Source organism: Fundulus heteroclitus, unplaced genomic scaffold, assembly GCF_011125445.2.
Source record: "Fundulus heteroclitus isolate FHET01 unplaced genomic scaffold, MU-UCD_Fhet_4.1 scaffold_72, whole genome shotgun sequence".
In the NCBI taxonomy this organism is placed as follows: Eukaryota; Metazoa; Chordata; class Actinopteri; order Cyprinodontiformes; family Fundulidae; genus Fundulus; species Fundulus heteroclitus.
Window position 1 is genome coordinate 963,674 of NW_023397165.1, and position 27,266 is coordinate 990,939.

Sequence of the window (27,266 nt, forward strand, 5' to 3'; positions counted from 1 at the left end):
TGCTTTTAAAAAATTCTGGAATATATTTTATTTATTTATTTGTATAAATTTTATACATCTGACTCATTATTATTTCAGTATTTCATAGTCTTGATGCCAAAACAGCCAGAATCATTGTTTTTTTTTTTTTTTTACTTTTTACTCAGGTGGACTGGAACAGAACGTGTTAGGTTAGGTTTTTCTGTCACTTATTTTTCTTTATTTCCTCCTTTTACATAGAAATAAAGCTACAACCTGAGAAAATACGAACAGTAAATCCCCGTTTTAAATGGCTGGAAGGGATAAGAAAGTAAGGTTGGCTGATAAAGCTGCTGGAGATGCTGTAGCTGCTGTGCAAATCTATAAATTATTTTTCTAAACTAAATAATGTATGTTAAACACATCCAGTGGTCCGTCTGCTGCAGCTGAGTGTTTTGTACTGTTCAGCAACAGGTAAATCTCATGCCCATCTGTCCTGGGCAGATGCACTGAGGAAATGGGACTATGAATGCCTATTTTTACTGTGCCGATAAAATGGCTGAACCTTCAAACCTTTCTAAACCTCCATAGAGACAGAAAAAAAGTGTGAGCTGTCGCTTCCAAACGGATTCAAATGTTCTACTTAATATCGTTCTTACATATTTGACCAATTAGAAAACCAATTGTCTCTATTATTAAAAACCATCATACAAGCTTCTATTGTTATGCTAAAGATTGTGACATAAAATAAATTGGATAGTATATATAGTTTACACACACAGAGTGTGACCAACAATAGTTTTTACCATAGCATATTATAGCTAGGGGGGCACCAAAATATAGTTCTTGGCCAGGTCACCCCTGTGAAAGAAAACTTCAGTCGGTCTTACATTTGTTTGAATAACGGCTTTAAAAATATATATAAATTAAAAATAATAAATAATCTTGCCAAGGGCACCAAATTCACTAGGGCTGGCTCTGGTGTCATACTCTGTTTTGTAATCAAAAGATGTGAATTTATTATGAAATAGAAAATGTTAAAAAGCATGATTATTAAAAGATAAATACGTTTGTGTTGTGTTCTCTATGAGAAAATCTCAATTTGTCAGTAAAAATGTGGCTCTAATTGAAAAAACCATCATCATCAACCACCCATCCTGGCGAGCCAAATAAGAACCTTTCTTGATTTGTGATCGGAGGTCACACAAAATCAGTTGGAGGGTTCTGGATTTTGGACACCCCTGCTTCACAAGTATCAGTGTAATAGGGGTCGAATACATACCCCCACAACCGTTCTTTTAATATATTTTTATTTATCAAACTAGAATCTGTTATGAGCCTGTTTGTATTGAGCAACAACAAACATTGGCCTGTCAATCTAAATCATCTTAAACCGTGCTGCAGTTTTAGGTTACATTAGAAATGTGAAAAAGTTAAAAAAGATTACATGCATTTGCAATTTATGTAACGTATAAATTGGTATCAGTACCATATAGTTTAATCTCTGAAATCAATACCGTATTTAGGTGTAAGAACTTTGCCAAATGCTGTATCTCCAAAAGGAATCAGCGGCGGACTCTTAAAAAAAAAAAAAAAAAAAAAAAAACACACACAAACAAAAATTCCCAAACGAAAGAAGACAGACTTTATCCCCGGCTAAATCCCCCATCTCAGGCACACCTGTGCTGTTGTATGCAGACCAGTGAGAAGTGTGTCTTTCTCCCTGGCGTTTGTCAGGTCTAATTAAAGAGCAAGCTGCTCACTAGAGGGGTTGATGACACAGAAGGGTGTTTAATTAATATTCGAAAGCAGCTACGCGTGGCGGAGTCGTGAGATGGACCAAGCTGCTGAAGCAACAGGGGACAAAGCAAAGAAAGAAGAACTGTGGTTTTAACATGTAACAAATCTGCTTGCTCCAATGGAAAGCTTTAGGTTCAATCTAAAAATGCAGGAAAAGGCAACAGGGAGCCAAAAGAGACAAAAGAATCACACTCTGGAACAAATGTCATGTTACGACCACAAATTCAATTGTTTGCTTTGGGATTTTTACCTGATTTTATGAAGACATAATCTGTTGACAGGGTAGTTATACATCCTACACTCCACAAAGCTGACCTATGAGAAAGAGTGGCCAGGAAAAAGCCGTTGTTTAAGAACGTTTTAAAAAGCAACACTTATACTTTGCCACTAATTGTAGACGACACTGCAAACATGTGGAAGAAGCTGCTCTGGTCAGATGAAACTAAAATGTATATTTCTTAGACAACATGCAAAACTGGATTATTCTAACACTGCATATTTTCTTCAATGGGAAAATAGAAGCTGGTTAGGCTTGATGAAAAACAAAGGGGAATCCAGGAAGAAAAACCTTTTTGGAAATAGTGAAATATTTGAGGGGCAAAATTTCCCCTTCCATCAGGACAGCGATGCCAAGCTTACATCCAGAGCCACAGCAGAAAGGTTGAGACTAACCCAATTAAAGTTCAGACCTAAATCTAATTGAGATATGTGTCGAAATGTGAAAAATTGTAATTCATAAACTCCATCCATTCTCTTTAATTTACCTAGAGCTATTTTGCAAAGATGAGTAGGAGACAATTTCACTTCCTACACGTGCAACGCTGTTAGAGACATAACCCCGAAGACAAGCAGCTGGACCAGCAGATAAAGGAGTTTCTATAATGTTTTGACAGCGGACAATTGTGAGTGAAATTGTGCCACATGTTTAAATAGGTGTACTTTAAACGTTTTAAATTTGAACTTTATGGATCGGAAAAGTGCCCTCAAAATAGCTACATCCTAAAGTTTCCAACATTCATACTTTACAATGTTATAGTTTTATATAATGCTAGCAAATACATACTACATCATACACCAAATGACAATTAATATATTAAAAATATATATTTCCTAAAGAGTAAAAGCATCCTTAAAAGCATAGAAATCAGGGTAGCATTTGGTGTAGTGGCTATTTGCTGCCTACGGTTTGATTCCTGACCTTGAGACCTTTGCTAAAAGTCTTCCCTCTCTGCCTGTTTTCTGTCTAATTAGTCGATCAAGGCCAATAGCAGCAGAAGCAATAATAAAAAATAAAAAAACAAAAATTTTATAGTAGCAGACTTTTGTTTTTCATCATGTTTTAGTTCAGATCTGAAATTCATGTATTCTAGCTTTACACAGTGTCTAAGAGAGCAGCATTATTCAAACATTTTTAATGTTGTAAATCGCTGTAGTTTTACTTTCACAGCCCAATGAACAGTTGAGATATGTATACTTCCACATGTATCTCCAATTCACTTTGAAGTCCAGTGTATGAAATGTCTCCAGAAACATTATGATGGTTCTAAGCTGATCTGTAATTGACATAACTGCTGAATCATAAATTGTGAATAATCACATTTTTGCAGAAATAAAATAGAAACCCCTCTGACATGAAGTAGGCTAAAAGAGTTAAAAAAATTATATTTATTATAGGTGTAATTTAGAAAAAATAAAATAAAAATACATATTTAATATAATATTTTTTACACCACTGTATGTGTACTAATGTACATTTTGCTTAAGATTCTATGGTTTAGTTCGTCATATTGACATGCTTAAATCTACATTATTGGGTCTTTTTGAAGAAAGTATAACACCATTTATTAATGACTTATTGGGCATTCAATGGCTGCACAGTGGAGCAGTGAATAGTACTCTTGTCTTGCAGCAAGAATGGACTGGAGTCTTTGTCTGTGGCATTTGCAGGTTTTCCCTTTGCAAAGGTGGGTTCTCACTGGGTACTCTGGCTTCCTCTCACAGTCCAAAAACATGTTGTGAGGTTAACTGGTCTTTTTAAATTGCCCTTGACTGGGGTCTGTCCAAGGTCTACCCCCACCCTGCACGCATAAGCAGTTACAGACAATGGATGGATGGTTGTGCATTCCTTTTGAAGTTAAAATTTCAAAACTGTACGTCATAAAATAAAATGAAAACCCTTGAAGTTGCAAGTTCTGCCTTGAAAACGTCTCTTAAGGTTCCTCTGCCCAGCATGCGAAGCCAAAAGGAGTGTTCAAAACACAATGTACCTTTGAGCACATTTATGATTAAACTGAATAAAAGTGACAACAAACGTCTATCCCATATGGATAACCGACCACATGGAGAGCTGTGAACTGTGCGCTACACACTTCAAAGTTTTTCATGCATTAACGGTCTTGGACACAGAGACACAGTTGGCAACTCCGCCAGGATGCCTCCAGTCACTCTATTCTCCTTTATAGCTTTATTTGTTTTGTCATAAAAGCAAATTTTTGAAAATTGACACTTGCCGTAACGAGCATCTGTTTCTGCCATCTGTGGGCTATGCAAATTAAGCCGATGAATATTCAGACAGGACTCAGTTTAGAAGCGAATTTCCTCAAGCTTGCTCTCAGTTGGTGGAGAGAATCAGGTGGGCCAGCGGGACAGGTGGGGACGGGGGAGGATATAAATCTCTGTTTCACTTTACTCCACCTACCCATCTTCTTTTTCAGTTTAAGTGGGCATATGCTGAATGAAAGCTCTGCTAATTTGGAACAATTTATGGATTGACAGAGATGACTGTTTTATTTGTCCGTTGCTGGAGACATCTGATCCTGCTGTGTTAGCAGGAGTGAAATGTTTGACATTTCCTCTCTGCTGCAGGTCTGTTGCCTCATTTAAACTAATCCCTTCTTTTTTATGTCTGTGTTATCCAGCCATAATTTACCTAGATGCCTTTTTAAGTTCAACGTTTGTCTCCACTGTCTTTTCACTGCTTTATTTTTCTCAAAAAAAGTTCAACAAGTCTTTATTTCTGCTGTTTATCACCTTTAATTCACTCTGCGTTTTTCTTCCTCTTACACTTTCACTTAATTTCCATTTTTTCACCTATCCCCATCTATTCACTTTCTCCCTACAGCAAGGCCATCCCATGAATAATTCAAAGACACTGTGGGATGATAATGGGAAATTAGAGGTGAGACTGTGTGGATCTTGTGTGTGTACGTGTGTAAAATTACGAGATTTATTCTAGCCAGGAGGCAACTGTAAGGGCCTCTTTATCCATATAAATTACGTCAATAAAGTGACAGTTATGTTTGAAGTTGTGAAGTAAGGATGAGCGACAGCCGATTTAGCAATACTCAAATGATGAGGTAATGATTAACGTTCAGTTGTTACATCAACATTATCTTGAACACCATTAAGAGTATCAGTCAAAATACATTTCTTAAATGTTTCAGAAAAGCGAAAGAGAGAGCCAATATTACTTTGTGCCTAATTAATAGCAGTTCTTCCCAAGAAGCCATCTTATAGATCCACTTCACAAATTCTAAGATAAGACAATATTTACGTGAAAAATAATTTATCACTAGTAGATTAAGAAGCGCTAATATTAGGAATAGCTTTGTTACTTTGGAATATTGCCCATTGCAATTTTTTTTTTTTTTTTTTTTATAAAATGGTTGTGTGGTTATGGTCAGACTGAAGAGTTGACTGCATGAGCCTCAACTGCACTGGTTTTCAAACTACCAAATTAGCCGAACACAATGTGTCTATAGCTAACTACCACTGTGCAGTTTTAGAGGTGAACACTAGTGTTCCTAAAGGGTTAACCCTGAGACCAATTCTGTTTTCTGTCAATATAAGTAATCTTGGGGAGTTCAACATTCAGCTATAGTTCACTTTTATGCGGATGATGCAGTTATTTTAATACAGTGTCATTAACATTTAAAGTAGCTGTAAACCCCTTAGCCTTAACCTTCAGAAAGTGCGTTGGTCAAATTGAAAGTGATACTAAATCATATTAAACTAAATATATCTATATGTGTTGGTACTTGATGTACCGGCTGCATCCTTGGAGGATCTGGTGGACGCAGGGATGCTGGCGCCGTTGTTCAACTTTAAACATTATATACAACATTGTGACTCGCTGAGTAAAATTGAGGTGCGCCATGGTGAGCTGAACAGACAAGAGGAACCAGCAAGAAGATAGACGTTCCTCCTATTTGATGACGGTGAAGCGAGTTGGGCAGAATGTTGCCCCGTTGTCCGTGCGAATTGTTTGAGAGGTGAAATGTAAAGTGACCAATGGCAGGCAATCAACGCAATGTTGATGTTACATCTAAATATAAAGATTGCTCCCTGAACCAGAAGAACAGACCCAGAATGTTTGTTCTGCTCTTACAGTGGTTTTGTCACTGGCGCTTAGTGGAGGCGCACCTTAGCTTTCTAGAAACAAAACACCTCAAACCTTTGATGGCTTTTAGCCCTAAAGTAAAAACCCTTGGCTGAAATCAACAGCCTCAAACAGTCCTTGGTTTTAACACTTAATGTCTAGTTTTGTTCTGAATTTACTTGTACTTGCCTTTCTGGCATCAGTAAACTCAAAATACTGAGAATATATTATGCCTTTCATAAGAGAAGCAGGATTTTTGAATGGATAGATGTGGATGCCAAAAATCATTACAGAAAAGTTTTATCAAAACATGATGACTAAATTTGTCAATTAAAACAACAATATTTCATTACCCCGTAAATGCTGTACACTGACAGACCTTTAAGATTCTTGAGTTATTGATTTTCCATCAGACACTCTGGCATTTATTCTAACTTTTATTCTATTATTCAAGCGCTTTTCATTTGGAAACAATGTCGGGCATCTCCAGATTCAATTTTCTGCCTGACAGCATTTAAATCTTTATTAACCTGATTTTGCCGTCAGAGATATCATCACGGAAAATAATCACTGGGACCACGTAGCTCGGTAGGGTAGCTCAGAAAGACGCATGAGTCAGCTTCAAATTTTAAGGGAAACAGAAGGTAAAAGAGATGTCTCACAGGAGACACCCGGAGATTTGGAGCTCCACTCACAGCTGCTTTGTTTACCGTCGCTGCAGAAATTTTTGTAAAAGACAAGCAGAAAGGGTTCTGCTTCTCATTCCTTACTATTTTTTCCATGAGTGTTTAACCAGCTTGGTGGAAACTCAGCTGCTTATTACAGCTGGTCAGTAAGTTTCACCTTAAAATTCTTTCTTGATCTATAATTATGAGCAATTGGACACGGTTTCAACTAATTAACTTCAGTATGTTTTCTATTAAAACATTCTCGTACTAACTCTAACTATAAAAAAAGCTGTCTCTTTTTTTCATTGATTTCCTGCAGCGCTGTTTAAAAAGTTTAATTCCATAGTGCTCAAAGGTCTCTATTGCAATATCACCATCTCCAAAGGTGACAGCAGAAATTGGGTTTCACTCTCTGAATGAAAGGCAAGTTTGCTTTGTTTGCTTTGTTTTGAGTGCTGTGGAGAATCTCATTCACTCTCCTTCAAGGCTTCATTTAACTAACTTAGAGTCTAAGCTGCACAAATCCATCCAGCTGGAGTTGTCTGCAGTGCAAGCAACTGTCAGCTGCAAACTGGCCTCAGTTGAGCTAAATCCCAGAGAAGCTGCACTGACAGAGAGGCACCCCGATGCAGAACTAACCAGAGGGGCCCGTTGACAATCCAAGGAACTATACTCTTTATTTTGACTGAACTGGACATCTAAGAAAAGGAACACTTGAGACAAGAATAAAAAAAAAATTGCAAACATGCAATAGTTTTTATAGCTGAGGGCAAGAAAGCACATGTCAGTTTCAAAAATCTGACCTGAAGAAACTGAGTCACGTGGGGTAGAGAATGAAAATGACTGAGAAACAGCAAAATACTTCAATTTCAATCATGGTAAAGAAACTAAGACAATATAAAATAAGATAAGAAATTCCTTTATTGTCCCACGATGGGGAAATCCAGCTGTGACAGTGGCAAAGACACAGGCAGAGTTACACATAATAATGAAAATACAAGCTAATCTAATCTAAAATTAGCTCTAAAGCAGCAGAGGACGAACTTTATGGGAAACGTCAGAAATTAGAGCAAAACAATAAATGCCAGAGTAAATATTGCACAACCACTGACAATATAGCATACCCTGATAAAATAGAGTAGGCATTCAAGTAACCTGTGGTTAAAACAATGGAAAATATAGAACACTCACCTATTTGCAGACCAATGTGACATAATATGCAATACACATGATAGTAAAGCAGCATTTTGAAGTAGCAGATCATGATCAGATCAGAACCTGTGCAACCATTAGTACGTTGTAAAGTTATTGAGTCTGTTGTGAGCATTATAAAGTCTAAGTATACAATTTTGACTTCAGAAAACATACTGAAAATTACAAGTACTTCCTAACACTACATCACAGCAGGTTTGGCAAGTGGTCAATTTGTTACTCTATTACAAGGGATTAAAAGTGCAGTTTTGCGGGACTGGATCTAAATGCATCAGTTTTTACATCCTAGCATCAACAAAACTGATGCGGAGCAGCTGTGGGGCCAAAAATTAAAGAGGACAGTCAGAAGGAGAGACCCGGGCTGCGGGTGAAGGAGACGGCTCGTAGGCTAGCAGCAGAGGTTTGGTTTTGCCGCGTGGGGCACGGATCTGCGCAGTGCTGCGGGGACGCCTGCCCCAGCATGCGCGGGCCGGCATGTAAATAAAGATGGCGGCGCCCATTCTGCACAGCCCCAGCCAGACGGACCCTTCCGTATGCTGGCCAATGACATTGAGACACTGACAAGGAGATCTTATGTGCAAATGCCAGTGCCAATGAAGAGTGGCCTCGTTGTGGCCCGCTGGTGTGTTGGACGTGTTGGCAACACATCAGTACGCACTGTCTTAGCAACGTCCAGTCCAAAGGAAACACACCAGAGTATACGTAAATAGGACAACGCAGGTTGGTATTAGCTGATGGCTCTGGTATATTTCTTTAGGATAATCTGCCAGAAAACTGGAAAAGGAATAGTTTGAAATTGACCTAAAAATTCCTCAGATCTCAATACATTCAAAGACCTATAAGCTGGACCAACACATCCAATCTACGGAGGCTACACCTTGCAAATTGCAGAATTTAAAAAGATCCGCTGCTAATATCTTGGTACCGGATATCACAGAATACCTTCAGGGGTCTAGTTAAGTCCAGTCTTTGACAGCCAATAGTTATTTGGCAGAAAAAGGGGGCGATAGTGTACTTTTAAGCATATATTTACAACGTAATCAATGTAAGATCAGCTAACTTGGCACTGAATTTCTAAAAATTGACGTATGGAAGTTTAAATACCAGATGTCAATTTCCTGTAATCTTTAAAAGCTCATCATGATGAAAAGATCTTAAAAACCTATTGTTTCAACATTTTTCCTTATGTTCTAAACTTCGTTTTTGTTTTGATGTATTATCCATCCCCAGAGAGGTCGAACAAAGGTTGTCTCTAGAAGATTAAGTCAAATGGAAACATGTTAGACAAAGACATCTGTCAAAAAACAAAATGCTGGCTTCAGGGTAGGTACCAGAAAAAAATATGCACAATTGTGATCCGAGGTAGAGCCTTGAGGTAATGAAAATATAATTTATTTCTTCTTTAAAGTCAGAATCTCTTTTTTTTCCACTCACAAACACCTTTTAATTTTTCCGTTGTACTGCAGTATCTCTCCCTCATCCTTTATGTCTCTGGGGGAGAGGAGGCTCCTATATAATACTCAGTTTCCTTAAAGCTGTGCACAACTGTGATAGAGAGCTGAAATCCCTCTAGGGCTGCTTCCTAAAGGAATCTGGCAGCAGTTTAACCAAAGTCACAAAGCTTTACACAAGGCTATCATTTGAAGACATTTGACTGAAACCACTGCAGTCATAAGCAAGACTTAGCTAACATCAGAGGCATACATCACAAGGCAAACTGTTCACATACACACATTATGATTGGGTTAATCCAAGCAGCCAGAAATTCTGAGGCAGTTAAATTTTTGAAAATGACTGAATTGCAAAAAAGATTTTCTTTCTCAACCCTAGACTATGACAACAGTTCAATATATCCAGGTTTTACAAGAGCTCTGTTTAAACTAAACCTAACATTGAAGATTTGTATCAAGCGGTACTACAAAGATGGTTACACCCCCGACAAGTCAACTCAGGATTTGTGATTCTATGTGTGTGTTCATATAAAACAGAGGGAGTTAAAATAAAAGAATCAACAACAGAGAGGCAAAAAGAAAGCTGACTACAAAAAAACAGCAGAACTAATATGCCTATCAATATCTCGGCCAAATTACTAAAGCTTGAATGCATTTCATATTGTGTTATTGCCAGTGTTTCCCATAGGCCTTGTTTTATATAGGTTTGATAACCTTAAATAACTTTTGTTGTGATTTGTGTTTATTTAGATAATACAATTTTTGCAATTAAACATTTGGGGGGGGGTCAGAGGTTTTTATTTTTTGAAAAGGTGGGGCACCCTATCAATATAACGACAGGGGAAAGCTGTGCCAGGTTTAAGGTAGTAAACACTGCAGGTAAGACCTGTAGGATTTGAAAGATAGCTTCAGTTTTAACTTTTGTGCACCATCCCCAACTTTTTAAAATCCTTAAACGTGATAATAAATGTAAAGACACAGTTAAAAGCTTGCTACCAGAATAAACCTAACGGTCTTTGAGTACACATCATACACCAATCCCATTGAATCACACACTGTACACTCACAGGATTTTAATCTATGACAAAACATTTTTTTCTTTAGACATTTTGATTAAGAATTTCCAATTCTCAGATGCAAATAGAAATCAAGCTGTTTATTTGCATAAGTATTTAGAAGTGCTTATGCACTTAAGTGGATGAGCATGAATTAATCTCCCAGAGATTTCCATGTCATTCGTTAGATTTTTTCATTTCTTCTGAGCATTATTTCTGTTTAAAGGCAATGCAGGTCGGGTGAACCATCTCTGAAAATGAAAATCTCAAATTGAACATGAAGTTACCTTGGTAAGTAACTAATCCACTCTTGTATTATTGTGGTATGATTGTAAAACATGAGGGGCCCTTTGTGTATAAAGGAGGATTAATGTGGCATGTACATAGGAGAGGACAATACAACAATTTGAGATTGTGATGAATTATTAGTATTGACAGTTGAATTGGTTGTACTCTCAATCTGCCAAGGCAAAAAGATAGAGTTGTGTGAACCAAAGAGTAAAAATACCGGGGTGGGTGTTAAAAGAGCATACAGAGCATGTGGGTACAATCAGGTGAAAATGAGGAACAGTTGAGACGAAGAAGGAGAGGGAGGAGAGGAAAGGAAAGGAAAGAAAAGGAAAGGGGCCTTAGAGGTAGACGATGGGGAGGTGGCATAGAAAGTCTGGAGGTTGACCAGGGTACTGAGAGACCACAAACAAAGCAATGTATGGTGGTCGACAGGGGAGAACCTTGACAGGAGGACCGCCGAAAGAATGGAAGCACCAGTCACCAGAGCTGTGTATCAGCTCTGTAGGCTGATACACTGGAGCTGGATCTAAAATGAGTGGTCCAGAGATCGACAAGATCCACTAATTTTTGTTTTGGCAAAACAAATCGTCGGAGAAGCACCCAAGGAACGTGGTGTTTCTTGCTGCCAAGCCTACCCCAGGGCTCTGTTTGGGATCAACGAATGTTGGGTCGAGCAGCATCTCCTCGGCTGGAGCAACACCAAAAGATTTACCCTTTTTTTCCTCTTTTTCCATAAATAAGGTGGTATTTTGTGCCTGGGCAGGACCTATTAGGAATAGTTTTAATGTTTAAGTCGGAGGTCATATGTCGTAGTAGTTACCATCTTGGATGGGACACCGAGTAGCCCGATGTGCTTGTGAATGAAGGATCCCTAACCTTACAGAGTTCGGGTACGGAGGGGCAGAGCCTACTGAGCCGATGACAGAACGACAGGCAGGCTGACGGGGCTTGGGGTTTTCTCTAGGCTCGTGTTCCAGAAACAGTCTGTGGTCAGGGTATAGGAGTTCTGAGAGTAATCCAAAGGGCGATCCACAAGCGGGGGCAGGGTCCGGTCCGGGTCTGACAACAGGCAGGGCTCAGAGGTTACAGGGTTTAGTCAGGCTCGGTACTCACAGGCTGAGCAAGGTCCGGTACAATGGCAGGTAGTCCAAAGAGGTAAATCCAGAAAGGGGTCATGCTGGCTCGGAGACAGGAGGCAGATCGGGTCTGGTTTCCAGGTAGACAGGCAGAGACAGGACGAGGTCAGACAGGCTCGAAAACTGAGGGCAGAACAGGTCGGGTAACAGGCAGGCAAACAAGGTGAAACTCTGTAATATTCTTACCGCATGGCTCGAGATACTCTGGCACTGATGACAGGTCCAAAGGCTGTTAATAAAGTGGTGGGAACAGGTGGAACCGGTGAACACTGATTGCAGACGGGGTGGAACTTAGCGGGTGTGCGGCGTGGCTGATCGGACCAGCATCAGTGCCGAGATCATTACAGGTGCATCTTCTCCTGCCACATTTTGCCATTCCACTTGACTTTCCATTAATTTGCTTGGACACAGCACTCTGAACAGCCAGCATGCTCAGCTATGAACCTTTGTGGCTTACCTATCCTATGGAGGGTATCAAAGATTGTCTTCTGGCCAGTTGTCATGCCTGCAGTCTTCCCCATATTGAACAGAACTGAGGTAATTGAACCAAACTGAAGCAATCCAATGACACCCAGGGAAAACTCTGCAGTTGCTTTAAGTTTAAGATGATCAGTGTGTGTGACAATTTAAAACATAATTTAAATTGTGGGCCCTGAAATTGTAATCTATTAAAGTTTGACTTTTTAAATGGAATTATGGAAAGTTCATGATATTAGCATTTTTGGAAAGGGTCTGTATATAGAATTTTAATATACAGGTTTAAATTAAAGAATAACTCACACAGCGACTCTGTATTGGGGCAAAGAACTTCTGACTAAAGCATCCCCAATGATAGCCTACCTATCACTTATGTTTCACAAGCTAGCTACAACATGCACTCAGTTCTGGAGTGAGAGAGAGGAAAGAAACTGATTCCCTACCAAGACAACATTCACTATCTGTTACTACAATCATTGCAGTTCAGATTTACAGTCACCCTCCTTGGTACTATCCATCTTTCAATGTTCGAGTACCAAAGCTTTCAAAGAACATCAAAACTGACCTCGCTGCTTACTACAGGAACAAGCGACGGAGACCTCTAAAAGCAAAATTCACTCATATTTTTTTCCCTTCCTTGCTCATGATTTAAACATGTAACCACCATGAGGATATTTTTGTACCAGGAAAAAAAAAACTGAATATTCATGCATCCTCGGTCTGTCGAGGGGAGCTCATCATAAATGTGTCAGTAATTAATCTAATAAGCTAAAACATGATTTTACTGGACAGTACATTAAGTATTTCCTCATCTTTTTTTAAACTGAGTGAAGCAGCATGGAGGGGGCTTAGTTATTATTATTCAAAGGAATATTATTCATCATCGTTTTTAAATCATTAAAGCTTTTAGATGAATATGGATGATGAGATCCCTGAGAAACTGCAGTCAACTGCTGCCACTCCACAGGAAGGAACTGTACTTAAAAAATTGAGGCTTGTACTTTAAAGCAGATTGAAACAGTGAAGCGCACATGCTTTGAAGAATTATGTTGATTATCTAGAACTATCTTGTGATACTTTTAACTCAAATCCTTAACTTAAATGTTCCTCTAAAGATGAAACAGCTAAAGTTTTGCCTGGTTTTGGGGTTTTAGGGGCCACTGCTGTTAAAATATTATTGCAGCACAGGACTTAATGTGTTTGCTAATAAAGGCATATGCATGTGTCATACATCTCATTTCATATTTTTTCTAATGCATTAAACATCACTTGCACTCAGAGGTGTTTAAGTAAAAAGCTTTGCTCCTGGCATACAATGAAATCAGACAAATATCCACAGGCATCTCCTGAGGGTTTTACCTCATTTCATATACTATTCCCCACTTCTTTTGGTTCTCCTGACATTTTTTGTTTGAATGGAAAGAAATTAATTACATTTTTCATTAGAAGAGCTATGGTAACAGTTTCCTAAAGTTTACTTACACTTTACAAAAATATCAATCAAATCAAATAAGCTTTTTATTTTCAATCTCTGACATTACATCCAGCTGAACTTGTCCTTTTTTTAGGTCAGTTCAAATTATCAAAATTATTTCTATAAAATTAGTATCAAAATGAAAGTATTTGGTAGACTCCCAATTATGTTTTGTCCATCTAATTGTCTCTCTCTTTCTCTCTCCATTTATTCGACTCTGGTTCGGTCAACCATTGCAATTCCCTTCTATCGTCAACCCTTCAGAATAGAATAACGTAGAATAAGCCTTTATTGTCCCTCTGTGGGGAAATTCATGTGTCCCAGCAGCAAAGTGAAAAATGGAAGAATATAGATACACACAAAAGGTAAAAATAAAAAAAAATAAAACACAAAACAAGAAAAGGAGACTTTGCAGTAAGGCGAAATTTGCAACAAAGGAAATTATGACACTGTTCACTGAGATATCTCTGTTGCCACCATATTGGAGTATAATCTTTGTGGGCTCTAAACTAAACTATTTATTTTTTTTGTATCTACACCTTTGTGTCTCTGAATTTAGATCACTGTAAATATGTAAGGCTTTCACCATAATGACAATTGCAACATTTAGAGAGAAAAAAAAGCAAGGAGGCCTAAGAACACCATCCCAGCCAATACGTACGGGGGAGGAAGCATTATGTTCTGTTGGTATTTTTGCTGCAGGAAGTACTTGTGCACTTCATAAAACAGCTGGCCTCTAGAGAAAAGAAAATTATGTGGAAATTTTGATTTAACATGTCAAGACATCAGCCAGGAAGTTACAATTTAGCCAAAGTCACAAAGCATTACAAAAATGGGTCTCATACACACACACACACACAGACACACACACATAAATACATACATACATACATACACATAAAAAAACAGCTCTCTCACCCCTCATGCTCCTGAGCAGGGTCGGTGGCTCTCCATTTCTCAAACTCGGGTCCTCTACCAGAGGCCTGGGAGCTTGAGGGTTCTTCTTAGTATCTTAGCTGTCCCCAAGTACCATCATCCTGCAATCCAGTTGCAACAAAGCTGACCAAAGGTGTACTGGAATAGGGGCAGCATCTAAAGTTTGCAGGAGAGATGCTCTCAAGGACCAGAGTTGGAGATCTCTGGTGTATAACTTATTTGTGCACTCTATGGTGCCAAATGCAGACCACCACTAATCAAACATGAGCAACCCCTGAGAGATACAGAGACTCATACAGCTGCATAGGGTCCTTGGTCTCAAAGAAGAGGTAAGGTGGATCATGGAAGCGGTCCCGATGCCTGCCTACGGTTTTGGCCACGTCATGAGCAGAAATAAAATAATCAGCCCCCAGACGAGCTTTAAGTTTGCTGATGCTGTTTGTTACAAAGTAGTTACTTGCTTGGAAGCAAAAAAGGTCTTTGTTCATATTTTATCATCTAGTAAGGTATTATTTTTCCTGCCTGTGTTTTCTCTAAATAAAAAGCATCTATAAACTACACAAAATAGCTCAAATGTTTTACATTGTACATATTTTTTCACCTCTGTCTCTGAGGCTCAGTTTTCCGCCTTCCTCCTATTTATATTTACCGTGAAACTGTGGCAGCTCCATTACTCGAGGTCAGGGCACTGTGCTGGGAAATGGAGATTAACTCAGAGCAATTAGAGAAGAGAAATTCCCTGGCAATGTTTCTTATCCTGCCCCTCAGTCTTGTACTGGGGATCAGCCAGTGAAATATGGATGTACATTCAATATTTAACATAAGGACATCAAAGTGGGCCATAGCCTCAGAGCACGAGGAAAGTAAGAGAATCAGGCAACTTCATCTACTAGTATGAGTCAACATTACTCATGTGGGGACCGCCAAAAATAAACAGTGTTAAGCACATTAACAGTAGAATACTAGAGGTTTTTATGATACACTATGGTCAGAAAACGTAAAACAAAATAATTTTCCTAATTCAAAATGACTCGGAACACGAAACTAGCAAGTCACAGAATACAGTTCCTCAGACTTTTTAAATTTGTATCCTGTTGGAGGACAGTAGAAAAAAAAAAAACATGAACGTTCGCAGGGCGCGAAGCCATTGTCACATTACAGATGGGGTGGGGACTTGTAGTGTGGGCCCTTATAGCTTTTTGGCACACTTGTTAACAATTCATATTCGGATCTGGGGTCTCATTTATAAAGCTTGCGTACGCACAAGATGGGGCCTGAAACGTGAGTATGTCACTTTGCACGGAAAAGTTGGGATCTATAAAAAAAAAAAAATGCAGACATGAATCGCAGCCAGACTGCATCATGATTCTTTTCAAACATCAATTTCACTCCATATCAGACTTTAATCATGAATCGACTTCATAATAATCATTCAAATGTGCTGCGTTATTTATGCTGGAGCTAGTCACACATAACTCTACAAAAAAAAACCTTTCAAATAAATAAAAGTCCGCGCAACACTTTATCAGGGTTTCAACATCCACGTCTCCTGATGACCACCAGGGTGACGTGTTCCACAGATTAACAGATTATTGTGACAAGGTGTCAGGCAGTTAGCCTAATACACTCTAATACACTCAAATACACTCGTGCGTAACGCTGCTCGGTGGTGGATGAATCGGCATGGTTGGAAGACCTTGCAGATAGGAGAATTGGCAGGAAACTCAGTTTCAGGGATCAAATATTTCCTGGCCAATGATGGCGAGCGTGCTGCTTTATTCTGAGCATTGCATTCTGCTATAACCTGCAGAGGAGACTGGCTACACCTCCCTCTCAGGTGCCGAGAGGCCGCTCCCCAACCCCCAGAGCGCAGGTGCGCCAACGCTAACACCCATGAAGCTCTCAGCGACCATCAGCTTCTTTATTTATTTATTTTCATGGTTGTGGGGGGGGGGGGGGGGGGTCGTAGATAAAACAGGTTTGTTTGTACAGCATGTGGTGTAACGTTTCTGGCACTGGAGCTGCTAATTGCAATCAGCGCACCTGCGCTGCCTTCACCTCTACCGGCTTATAAGCCCTGCGCCTCGCAGCCTCCAGTGCCAGAACGTCTCGAGCCTCACGGTGAGAACTTCCAGCCATTTTTCTGAGAATCTGTCTGCCTGTCGACCCGTTTGCCCCTGTTTTTGAGCCAGCCTGAACCCCGTTGGATTTGTCTGCCCGCCTGAGATCTGTTCTTCAGCCTCAGTGATTTGGACTGCCTCCCTGTGTTTCGGACCCTGCCAGCCTGTAAGTTTCTGAGATTGCCTGCTCTTTGATTATTGTGATTCTGGATTTGGATTTGGACCTGGACCTGGACCCGTCTCTGGATTCTCCCTCGGAAACCTCTGCTGGATTAAACGGATATCCCTCCCGTCAAAGAACCGGACCTGGACAAAGAACTGGATAACCCCTTCACGGACCCTGCTGCTTCCTGGAAACCAGACGCTGCTAAAACAAGCCGTCCTCGTGCCCCAGGTTAGTGACTCAGCTCCGTGTAATATTCCCTCTGTGCCCCGCTGGTCACTAACCCACCACTCTGCCCTCAGGAACCGCCAGAGGCTGTGTGCTGCCGCACAAACCAGGGGGGTCCGCGCCGCCACCATCTTTAATAAACTGTTAAAGTTTTACTCACTCGTTTTCGGGTATTTCTTGGGTCCATCCATATTCATTACAACGTGGTGTCCAGTCAGACGGCAGAACAATACACCACACAAACAGATTTCACTCAGGATCATTCAGATGTTAGACGGAAAATTTTGAGAAACCTCTCAAGATCAAACATGAGTTTAGATTAAATAAACATGGATAACAAGGGAAAATAACGGCGATAGTTAGTAGACTGATTTTAATGGGGAAAAGACAATTGCTACACAATGTATCCATTGTGTAGCACCTGTGAATGACGTGTATCCTCGATATCTGTCGGATTTGTTCCATCTGCTCTCTGAACTCCTTAGACAAATGAAACATCATTTTTCATCTCTAACATGCTACTAACATGTGGCTGCACACTATCTGTTCATAGCTGTATAAGCTTATATAGTCATATATGGCAGCTGCCCCCACATTGCTCCCCCCCAAAAATAGAAATGGTATTACCCACAAAGCCACGGTGTGTTTCAAATGGGGTAAGAGCCAACTTGTAATGCTGTTTACAACAAAACCATGCTGTCACCACTGGAGCAGTCTCACTGTGACACAGATTAACTTAATCTCATGTCGGAGTTTCAGTGGAAATGTCACTTGCAGAAAACCAATTCTAGGATTTTCTTTTTGGAAAATGGGAGGAGACAAATAAGCAAACATATGTGATTTCTTTAAGCATGAAAAAGGATAGGAAAGCAATGTTTTTGCCCCCCCCCCCCCAGCTTGCGTGATATGTAGTGCTCTAGCTTGACATTTCTTTACTTGTACCTCGCTCTCCTGCTTACTTGTATGATGAATCTGTGCTCCACACTGTATTATTTTGTCTTAAATATTCTTTTAAATTGGCTTATATTTACTCAGGTGTCCAACAACCTGCTGCATTGAAATTGCTCCCTTTTAAAAGTTCTATTCTTCCTCTTATCTTTTCCACATTCAAACATATCTCTTTATGTAACTGCCATGGTGACCGTCATCAAAAATAAATAATTTATTTTTTCCACTGCTTTTCTTTCCTCTTGTCTTCACCTTGCTGCAAAGCGCTCCCCTCTGAAATAAATGAAAACTTCTCTCCCAAGTGTCCTTTCCCACCCATGATTTCTTCTTGCCTTTTACCAAACTCCAGGACACAGAAAGCCAGCCATTTATCACAGCTGCAGGGCTACACCACGTGACCTGAAAGTATTGAAGCGGTCATAAATCTGAAACGCATGGGGGGCATGTTTCACTCTCCGAAGGAAAGGGTCAGGAAATATTGAGTACTTTGTCAAGACAGAACTGCAGTGGCTTCATTTCAGGGCTAATTAGGAGGGTTGGATTTTAATGGACGCATGGCTACATATCTAAGGATTGCATAAATGCATAGTGTTTATTGTTGTCTGCTTGTTATGACAGTGTGAGACTGTACTGTACTGGATTCTGAAACATTTTAATGACTTGAAGGTGGCACCCCTCTGATCTTGCCAAAAAAGAAGAAAACCATTAGTGTCTGAACTAAGTATGAATACATTTCAATGCAGTCTCTGCTGTGTGACCAAATATAACACTGACAATCAAGAAAAGCTGGTGAAGACTCCACTAATAAACCATTTTATTTGCTGACCAATGCATTTTGGCTTGTAGCAATTACAAATCACAAAACATCCATCCGTTATTTATAACTGCTTATCCTTGCAGGGTTGCGGGAGGGGCTGATGCCCATCTCTAGCGGTCAGTGGGTGAAAGGCGAGGTAGACCCTGGACAAGTCGGCAGTCCATCACCGGGCAACATAGAGACACACATGACAAACAACCATACACACACACTCATATCTAAGGACAAGTTGAAGTGACAAGTTAACCTAACAATCAGGTTTTTGGACTGTCTTTACAGGGGCAAAGGAGGGGCATGTAGGGCAACAATAACGAGGAATTCAGACCAAAGCATTGCAGTTCTACTTCATATAGACCACTACTGGATGATTTAAATGTGAAAAGGAAGGATTTAAAAGCACCCTTTAAGGTTGGTGTGCGAGCCGAGTTTGGTCCATTTGCGTTGAAGTCTGTAAATAACTGCAATCTATGTGTTTTAAGGTAAAGTTTTATTTTATTAAAAACTAAAAAGTTAATTTAATTTTAATAGTATTTATGTTTATTTAAACTTTCTGTAAAAAGTAATCTCGTTTTGGTAATTTTATGGTAGACCAGTAAATAAGTTACTGTCACTTTAAAAGAAGCACAAGACATGTTGTAAAGTTTGTGGAAGAAGTCACGGGCAGTTTAGGCCTTTGAAGCACCGTAGCATAGTTATTTAAAGGATAACTTGTTAGTGATTACGCATGTAAGAACACAAGCCGTGGAATAACTATTTTTTTATTCTTTTGTCGGATTCCAGTGGAAGTGTTGGTTTTCATCAATTAACATGAAGAGTAAAACCAAGGCCAAGGAAGCCACAGCTGTACTGTTGGAGTGTTTTAAATGAGGCTATATGGTTGAGCTGTTAAGTGTCGGCTGACAGCATGACATAGCTGCTGGAACTGAAAAATCAATGTGTAAAAATTATGAAGAGAATAAAAATGTGGAAAAACTAGTATTACACATTGAAGGTAATTCACAGCCAAAATGTGCCATGTACATTAGTAGTAGTAATGGTACTTACAGTGTGCAGACCAAACACACAATATCTATGTTTACATGGACAAAAGTAATCAGAAAAAAGGGCCAATCGGAATAAAAAGGTATCTTAAGGTAATCTTATAATTTATTTATTTATTTATTTATGTTGTGTCACTTTCTTTTTTCAAATATCACATTACACATGTCAGCTTACATAATAATATATATGATTTAGCAATGGCATCTAGGTGTTATTAGAGTGTATCTGTTGCTTTATGTCTGTTGGTTGTGCTGTTCTTTTTGTGTCTCTTTCCAGGTGATGGAGCAGACAGAGGACATTTTATCATTCTCTTCCTTTTATCTCCTCTTTCTTTCACCTCTACTCTTTTTTTTTTTCTTTTCTTTCACTTTTTGTTCTTCCTTTACTCTCCCATTGTCATGTCCATATAATTTGAAATTCTCCTTGCAGGAATCATAATAAAGCTATTTACAAGCATAAATCAAGTGGAGCACTATGGCGAAAGCTGTTTGCTCCAATTGTAAAAGCAAAATCTGTCGAGCTCCATCTGGCATTGAGATATCAATTCCTATTGCCATAGTGCTAGACAGGACACTGGGAAAAAAAAAAAAAAAAAAAAAAAAAAAAAAAAAAAAAAAGGTATCATATAAACACGGCAATTGGAATATTGTGATCAGATTAAGCTCCTGGGTGCTCAGAAGACAAACTAAGTCGTACACTACTGCTTTGTTTGCCATTTTTGGTTGTTCAGCAAAGACGGAAGTCCTTCTTCTTCTTCTTTTGTGGTTTTGTTTAGAGACATTTGAAAACTGCTCATGTCAGAGTGGTTCTATTCTGAATAAAGCCAGGTATGTATAAATGCAAATCATGATTGGATTAATTGATTGTGTGCCCATATAGACGTTACAATCCGATTTTGTCATTTTATCCAATTATATTTCCATCCGATTGTGAAATTTTGTGCATGTAAACACAGTTATTGTGTCTAGCATTCAGACCAGTGATTTTTTTTAAATGCAAAACACAAACCATTCTGCATTTTTCCAAACATCCAGTTGAAGTTGCCTTCCTCCCCGGCATAGGATTACTCACGATGTATCCATTGACATTCAATGAAGACAAAAACATATTGAAAAAGCCTTCCTTGTGCAGCTTTAAAAGTTCCAGTTATATAACTGATTCATAAATAATGGCTACATATAACACTGAGCATTTCCATAGTTTAGATATTCCTGTTTAACTGAGCACCTGAGATGCTGCATTAAAAATGTGTTGTATTTATTATGACCGTTATCACATGCTGTTTAATGCTGATACCATAGGACATTTTATCACGACAATCATTAAAACCAATATTTGTTTCATCCATAGGACACCCCCATCAATGCATCTTGATTTCAGCCAAAACAATTACAAAGAATTATGCCAAGACACCTCAGTTCCTGCTGAATATTCATTTCATGTTTTTCTGTAGGAGCAAGCTGCTGCAGAGCACTTACAGGCACATTTCTGAATGCAGATTTATTTTATATGATACCCCTGTGTACACTTCATTATGTGTCTGTGTTGAAGGCTCCTTCATGGGAACTTCAACAGAAGTGAGAGCTTAAACATAATTCTCAAAAAAGACGCAGCAGATGAAAAAAAAACTACTGGCTTAAATTGATAATAGAGGTGGAGATGGTTTTAGTTTTTCAAGTGAGAGTTGGTTTAGTTATAAACCTCAGCCAACATCATAAAAAGCGTTATAGCTGCTTTTTTAACAATAAAACATGAATATCTCGATGCCTGAACGTTATTTATACTGTAACAGACTGGAGTCGCTTTGTGTTTAACTTGCATCTCGACTTTATTTATATTTCTGCATTTTTTTTTTTTTTTCAAAAATACCTGAACATATTGGCCAAAAAATCCGTGAGGGCTCTGAATGTTTGTTTGTGTAGGTCTACTCAAACATCTATCATTCCTGCTAAGCCGGCTCACGATTAACAGTTGGCACCTTGCTCAGTAAGCTTACACCTGTCAGCTATTGTTGGGGTTCTTGCTTACTTTGGCTGTGAACATAATTTAATGGTGAGGGGCTTTTGGACGATGAGTTTGCAGAGGAAATTAAACCAATGAGGAGGCAGATTCTGCTCAGTTTCACACAGAGTCTTCCTGACTGTTTGAGCTCTATGCAGATGCAGAGACTATGTGACCAGAATCAGAATGGGAGCTTTTATGAAAGAAAACTTTAGAGTCCCAGATAATAATTACTGCTTCTTAAAACTGTCTCTCACGTATCAAATTGCTTTTTTTCCTATTTAGACAGCTAATTTTGATGCTATTTGTGGTATGTATACACCATCTGCTAAACACTGAAGGAAATACCTTTTTTTGCCTGGGAGGATGGCAAGGATTTTAATGGCAGGCTCATCCCCAGGCATCAAATTAATTGCAGTATATTGGTGAGTAAAGCCCTCTGAGCTCAATTTATTTTTCTGGTATACATTATTTTGATAGTGACTGCAAAACACCCGGTTATAATTGGTCATCTAACCCTTTCTTGGTGTACAGTACTGCTCCCTCCACATTTATTAGCACTCCTGGTATCAGGGTCCCTACGTATAAAAATATCTCTCCACTTTCCAAAATTCTCAGCCCTTTATTTCCATTTTTATATATAAAATACCAAAGTTCCCTATGAATCTAAGGCCCATATTTCTACAAAAATCTGGATTTTGATATGGAGTTTATGAAGAAAGCAAGAAGGTCAAGACAGAAAACAGAGTGGAAAGAAGGGAAGAAAGAAGAACAGAAGGGCAGAAAAAGGAAGGACAAAAAAGAGATACAATGATGGATGTTTTTTTTTTTAAGTTAAAGTAAGAGGAGAAGTAAAAACTTTTGCGTCAGAGCAAAAGCATAGAACTGCAATGCACAGAATATGTCTTACAGACGATCTGATAACCTCTGCTTCGGCAGTTCGTCAACATTTACTGACCCTTCACGATAAAAAAAAAAATTATTTATAATGCATTTCACATCAGCTTAGCAATCTCAAAGTGCTACAATTAAAATACTGTTAAAAAAAAGCAAAATGAAATAAGAGGAAAATCAGATGGTGTTGTCTCACTAACCCAGGCTGCTAGTTATCAACCAGTTAACCATTCAACAAAAGGGGAATCTTATTCATGGCATTTACTTCAGGAATCTGTAAAATTGAAACATGGCAAAATCAAGTGTCAAGCAAATAATTAAAGCAAATATTAGAAACATAAAGCTTGGACATGCTGATACAACTTCAATTCAATTCAAAAAGACTTTTTTAATCCCAATGGGAAATTAAAGGCTGTTGTAACTCCTTATGGGGTTTCTTTACAGAGTTGTTGTAGATACAGATGGCATATGCCTAACCTGTATATGGCGAGCTTCACAAAGAAGTTAACACATAATGTTTAGCTTATGCAATTGACATTTTAAAGTCTGCAGCATGATCTTGCGAGAATGATACTTACAGGCCATGCTTTTGCCAAGAATGGACCGACTGACAGCCTTCACACAGAAGCCACCACCTCTGGGATACAAGAAGGGAATGTACTTCCTGCCACCTGAGTAAATAACCTACCTCACACAGGAAGTGAAAGAAAGACCTGGTACAAAACAACTACCAACATTATGAAAAGTATTTCATAATTCTATCTGGGGCAGCACATCACAAAAGGATTAAAATAAATGTAGTTTAGTGAAAATTAGTGCTGTCAGTTAAACGCGTTATTAACGGCGTTAACGTTAACCCATTTTGACGTGCGATTAACGCCGACAAAAAAATTGTCGGCGTTAATCGCACGTCAAAACATACACCGTTCCCTAATGTTTTTCCCCCCGCCGCGCTCTCCGGACTGTGTTTCTTTTACCCTCGGCGCTTTCCGTAGTTTCAAGAGTGCTAGAAAACTGTAGCAAAACAGACCCGTGCTGCGCTCACTGTTGCCAACAGTGAGCTCGAAGTTTCTTTTACCCTCGGACACATGCGACTTTGGGCTTCTTTTTTCTAAAAGCGCTTCAAAATTTCATGAGTCACGGGTTGCGGTTTTTCTTGGACACATTTCTGAAAGTGAAATCGCTTATTTGGGCTCTAAAATAAGTGACGAAACAGCGGTTATTAAGAGACCTGCCTGCACTAGACACTTTGTATCCAGCTGAACTATCCCTCCGCCATAGGAGCAGACGGTAGTAAAGGCAGACAGAGCAACTCTGCCCGTATTTTCTGCAGTTTACGGTGCAATAACCGGTGATAACTGCTGAAAGTAGATTACATGGTGCAGATCACCATTTTATCAGACATTGGTTCTGAAGATGAGCTTTTACACGTTGATAAAATTGCAGAAACCCAACCCATAAACTGTACTTTAATGCTTATTAATTTGTTTTCTCTGTATTTGACAAACTAAGGCTGAATCACGTTGCCAAACGAAGGACCTGGAGTTACTAAACAGTTGCTAAACAGTCTCATTCAGGGTACTAAGCTCCTGCCCAGTTGCAAGCAAAGTGTAAGACTGGAATGACCTGGAGATTTAAAACCTTTTTCCAGGCTTAAACTCTATGAATATGGATATAAACAGCAAGCAAAAATATTCAAAGAAATTATTGTTGGTGTGAAAGCTCAGAATTAGATGTGTGTGAGAGAGTGAAGAAATGAACAAAACTTATGACTTTATTGAAATGTACAATTTTTATTAATTTATATGTTTATGCAGAATACCATGTCTAGCTTTGTTTAAGAGGCAAAAAAAATATATATCGGCATGAAAACAGGTATTTATTTACACATTTGTTTACACATGGTGTAAACATCAGGGCGTCATGATTAGTCATTTAGCCAATCTAGTCCAGAGTTTAACATTTGGCACCAGGATGTTTTCATTCCAATTCTGAAAAGTGCTTAAAAAATAAAAAATATGTTTTGTACAAGCATGTATTTTATTAGTGTCATTTATTGCAAAATTGCACATTAAAATGCCCAAACAGGCTATTACACTTTCAGAAATAAAAGGATAAAATATGCGATTAATTTGCGATTAATCTCGAGTTAACTATCGACATTATGCGATTAATCGCGATTAAAATTTTTAATCGTTTGACAGCGCTAGTGAAAATATTTTGCTCAACAGTCTTTAGTCCTTTTTCGAAGGACTCCACTGTTTTGGGCGCCCTGAGGTGTTCTTGGGCTCCATCCAAAAACATCCAACTATAGCTCCTAGCTCCTGTTCCTCAACCTTTCATGGGGGCAACAGTAAGAACACTATTGTGGGGAGGAAGAGAGCTTTTCGACATGCTGTACCAATTTCAGACAGCTTTTAAACTCCGACGTCAGTACATGACATGGATGATGCGAGTCAAATCCAAAAATTAAATACAAATTGCACGCTCTCTTCTCTCAGAAAATTTTTGTTAATTTCCGTGAGGTGGGCAAAGGATTGTGGAATTTCTTATAGCTGCTTAGCGCCTGAAAGGGACAGTGCGAGGTTCCTATGCTAAATTAGCTGTGAGAGGAAGCACAAAGGCTCCTTTTCCTACCTCCTTCCTGACTGTGCTTTTCAGACAGCATAGCATCGGAATAGCTCTATGGTGATCGCTGACACACTTCCGCTTTAGCTGGAGTCCTTACTCAGAAGATGTATTCGGATGGAGCCTGGGAGAGCATTCCACAGGTGCAGCGGTACAGGAGGCCCGGTCTCCCATAAAAATTAATTTGGGGGGTGTGCTTCAGTGGCGCAGTGCTTAGCGCGCACCACCCATGTACGGAGGCCTTAGTCCTTGACGCGGCCAACCCGGGCTCGACACTGACCTGTGGTCCTTTGCCGCATGTCTCTTCCCCTCTCTCGTACCCGCTTTCCTGTCAGCCCACTGTACGAAAAACGAGCCAATAGTGCCGTTAAAAAAAACTCCAAAAAAAATGTATTAATTTGGTCCTTAGGATTTGGAGTTGTGATGAAGTTTTTGAACGGGGAGAACATAATATGTTGTGTGGAGTGACGAGTTCTATAAAAGGTAACTGGGGCCATTTTCATGGACACATCGAAAGGTAAGGAGGCAGATATTGTATGGGAAGCAGGCAGAGACAGGGTGCCAGTGGAGGATATGACGGACTGAAGTAATGTGGTCATTATTTTTAGTTTTTGTAAAAATTCTGGCTGTATTGTTCTGAACAGACTGAAGCTTTTAGAGATTTTTGTTGGGGATAGCAAAAAGGAGGGCAATAAGGAGTCCTGTCTGGAGGAGATGAGCGTATGGACAAGTTTTAAAAGATCATCATATACTTCTGATTCAGAAGGATATCTGTACATTTAGGTTTTGTCCAAACAACGTCATATATAGCAGAAACACGTAAACCACAATCAGCTGTGCAATATATACATTTTGGTATTTTTTAATACATTAGTTCTGAAAGAAACAGGGCTCTGTTCCTTAACAACCAATGGGAGCTTCTGTTTAATCCAGGAGAAAAACAATCCATGTTAGTATTAGAATGGATTGAAAAAAATAAGATGGCTGTTTTCACATTTTTCTAGTAGTGTTAATTTAAAATTTTCTGTAATAACTTTTTTTTTTGCTTCAAATTAGAATCCGTCAAAATGAATATGGACATAAACTATTATTACAGACATGGAGAGACCAAAAGCCTGTTTGCTTTTTTAATAACGGCGCTGAGTTACTTAATAACAGTGGAAATATACAGAATTAATTAACAGCCTGTCTGTTAAATGATCTTTTAGCATGAATACCTTAACCTCAATAACTCTTCTACTAACACAGAGAAAAGAAAGAGAGATGTCCTGAGTCACCTATCTCTCCTTGCCCTTTTCCTTTTTTGTAGAAGATGAAAGGAAGGAGTCAGAAGGAGGTTCAAATTATGTAGTGCCCTGAAGGATCTGGAAATTGGAGAAAGGTGAATGGATGAAAAAAGAAGAGGCAGGAATCAATGTAAGACATCAGGTGGAAGTAATAATGGAGACAACCAAAAAGGATGGAGGAAGGATGATAAAAGACATCATAAGATGTACAGTCATGTGAAAAAAATAAAAGCAATTTTTGGAAATTGAGTTTTTATACAAGCAAAGGTTGATCCTGTTTCAGAATGTGCCATTATTGAAGGTA

At 39.0% G+C, this 27,266-nt stretch overlaps 2 long non-coding RNA genes across 3 annotated transcripts in view; one reads left to right on the forward strand and one right to left on the reverse strand.

The window, feature by feature from the left end:
• LOC118561804 overlaps window positions 1-27,266 on the reverse strand; it is an 82,615-nt gene that overhangs the window by 31,251 nt on the left and 24,098 nt on the right. The gene's annotated exons all lie outside the window — the stretch shown is intronic.
• On the forward strand, window positions 17,283-17,502 carry LOC110368837. Its single transcript, XR_004930278.1, has 2 exons — window positions 17,283-17,350; window positions 17,422-17,502. It is a non-coding gene; the product is annotated as an uncharacterized LOC110368837 (long non-coding RNA).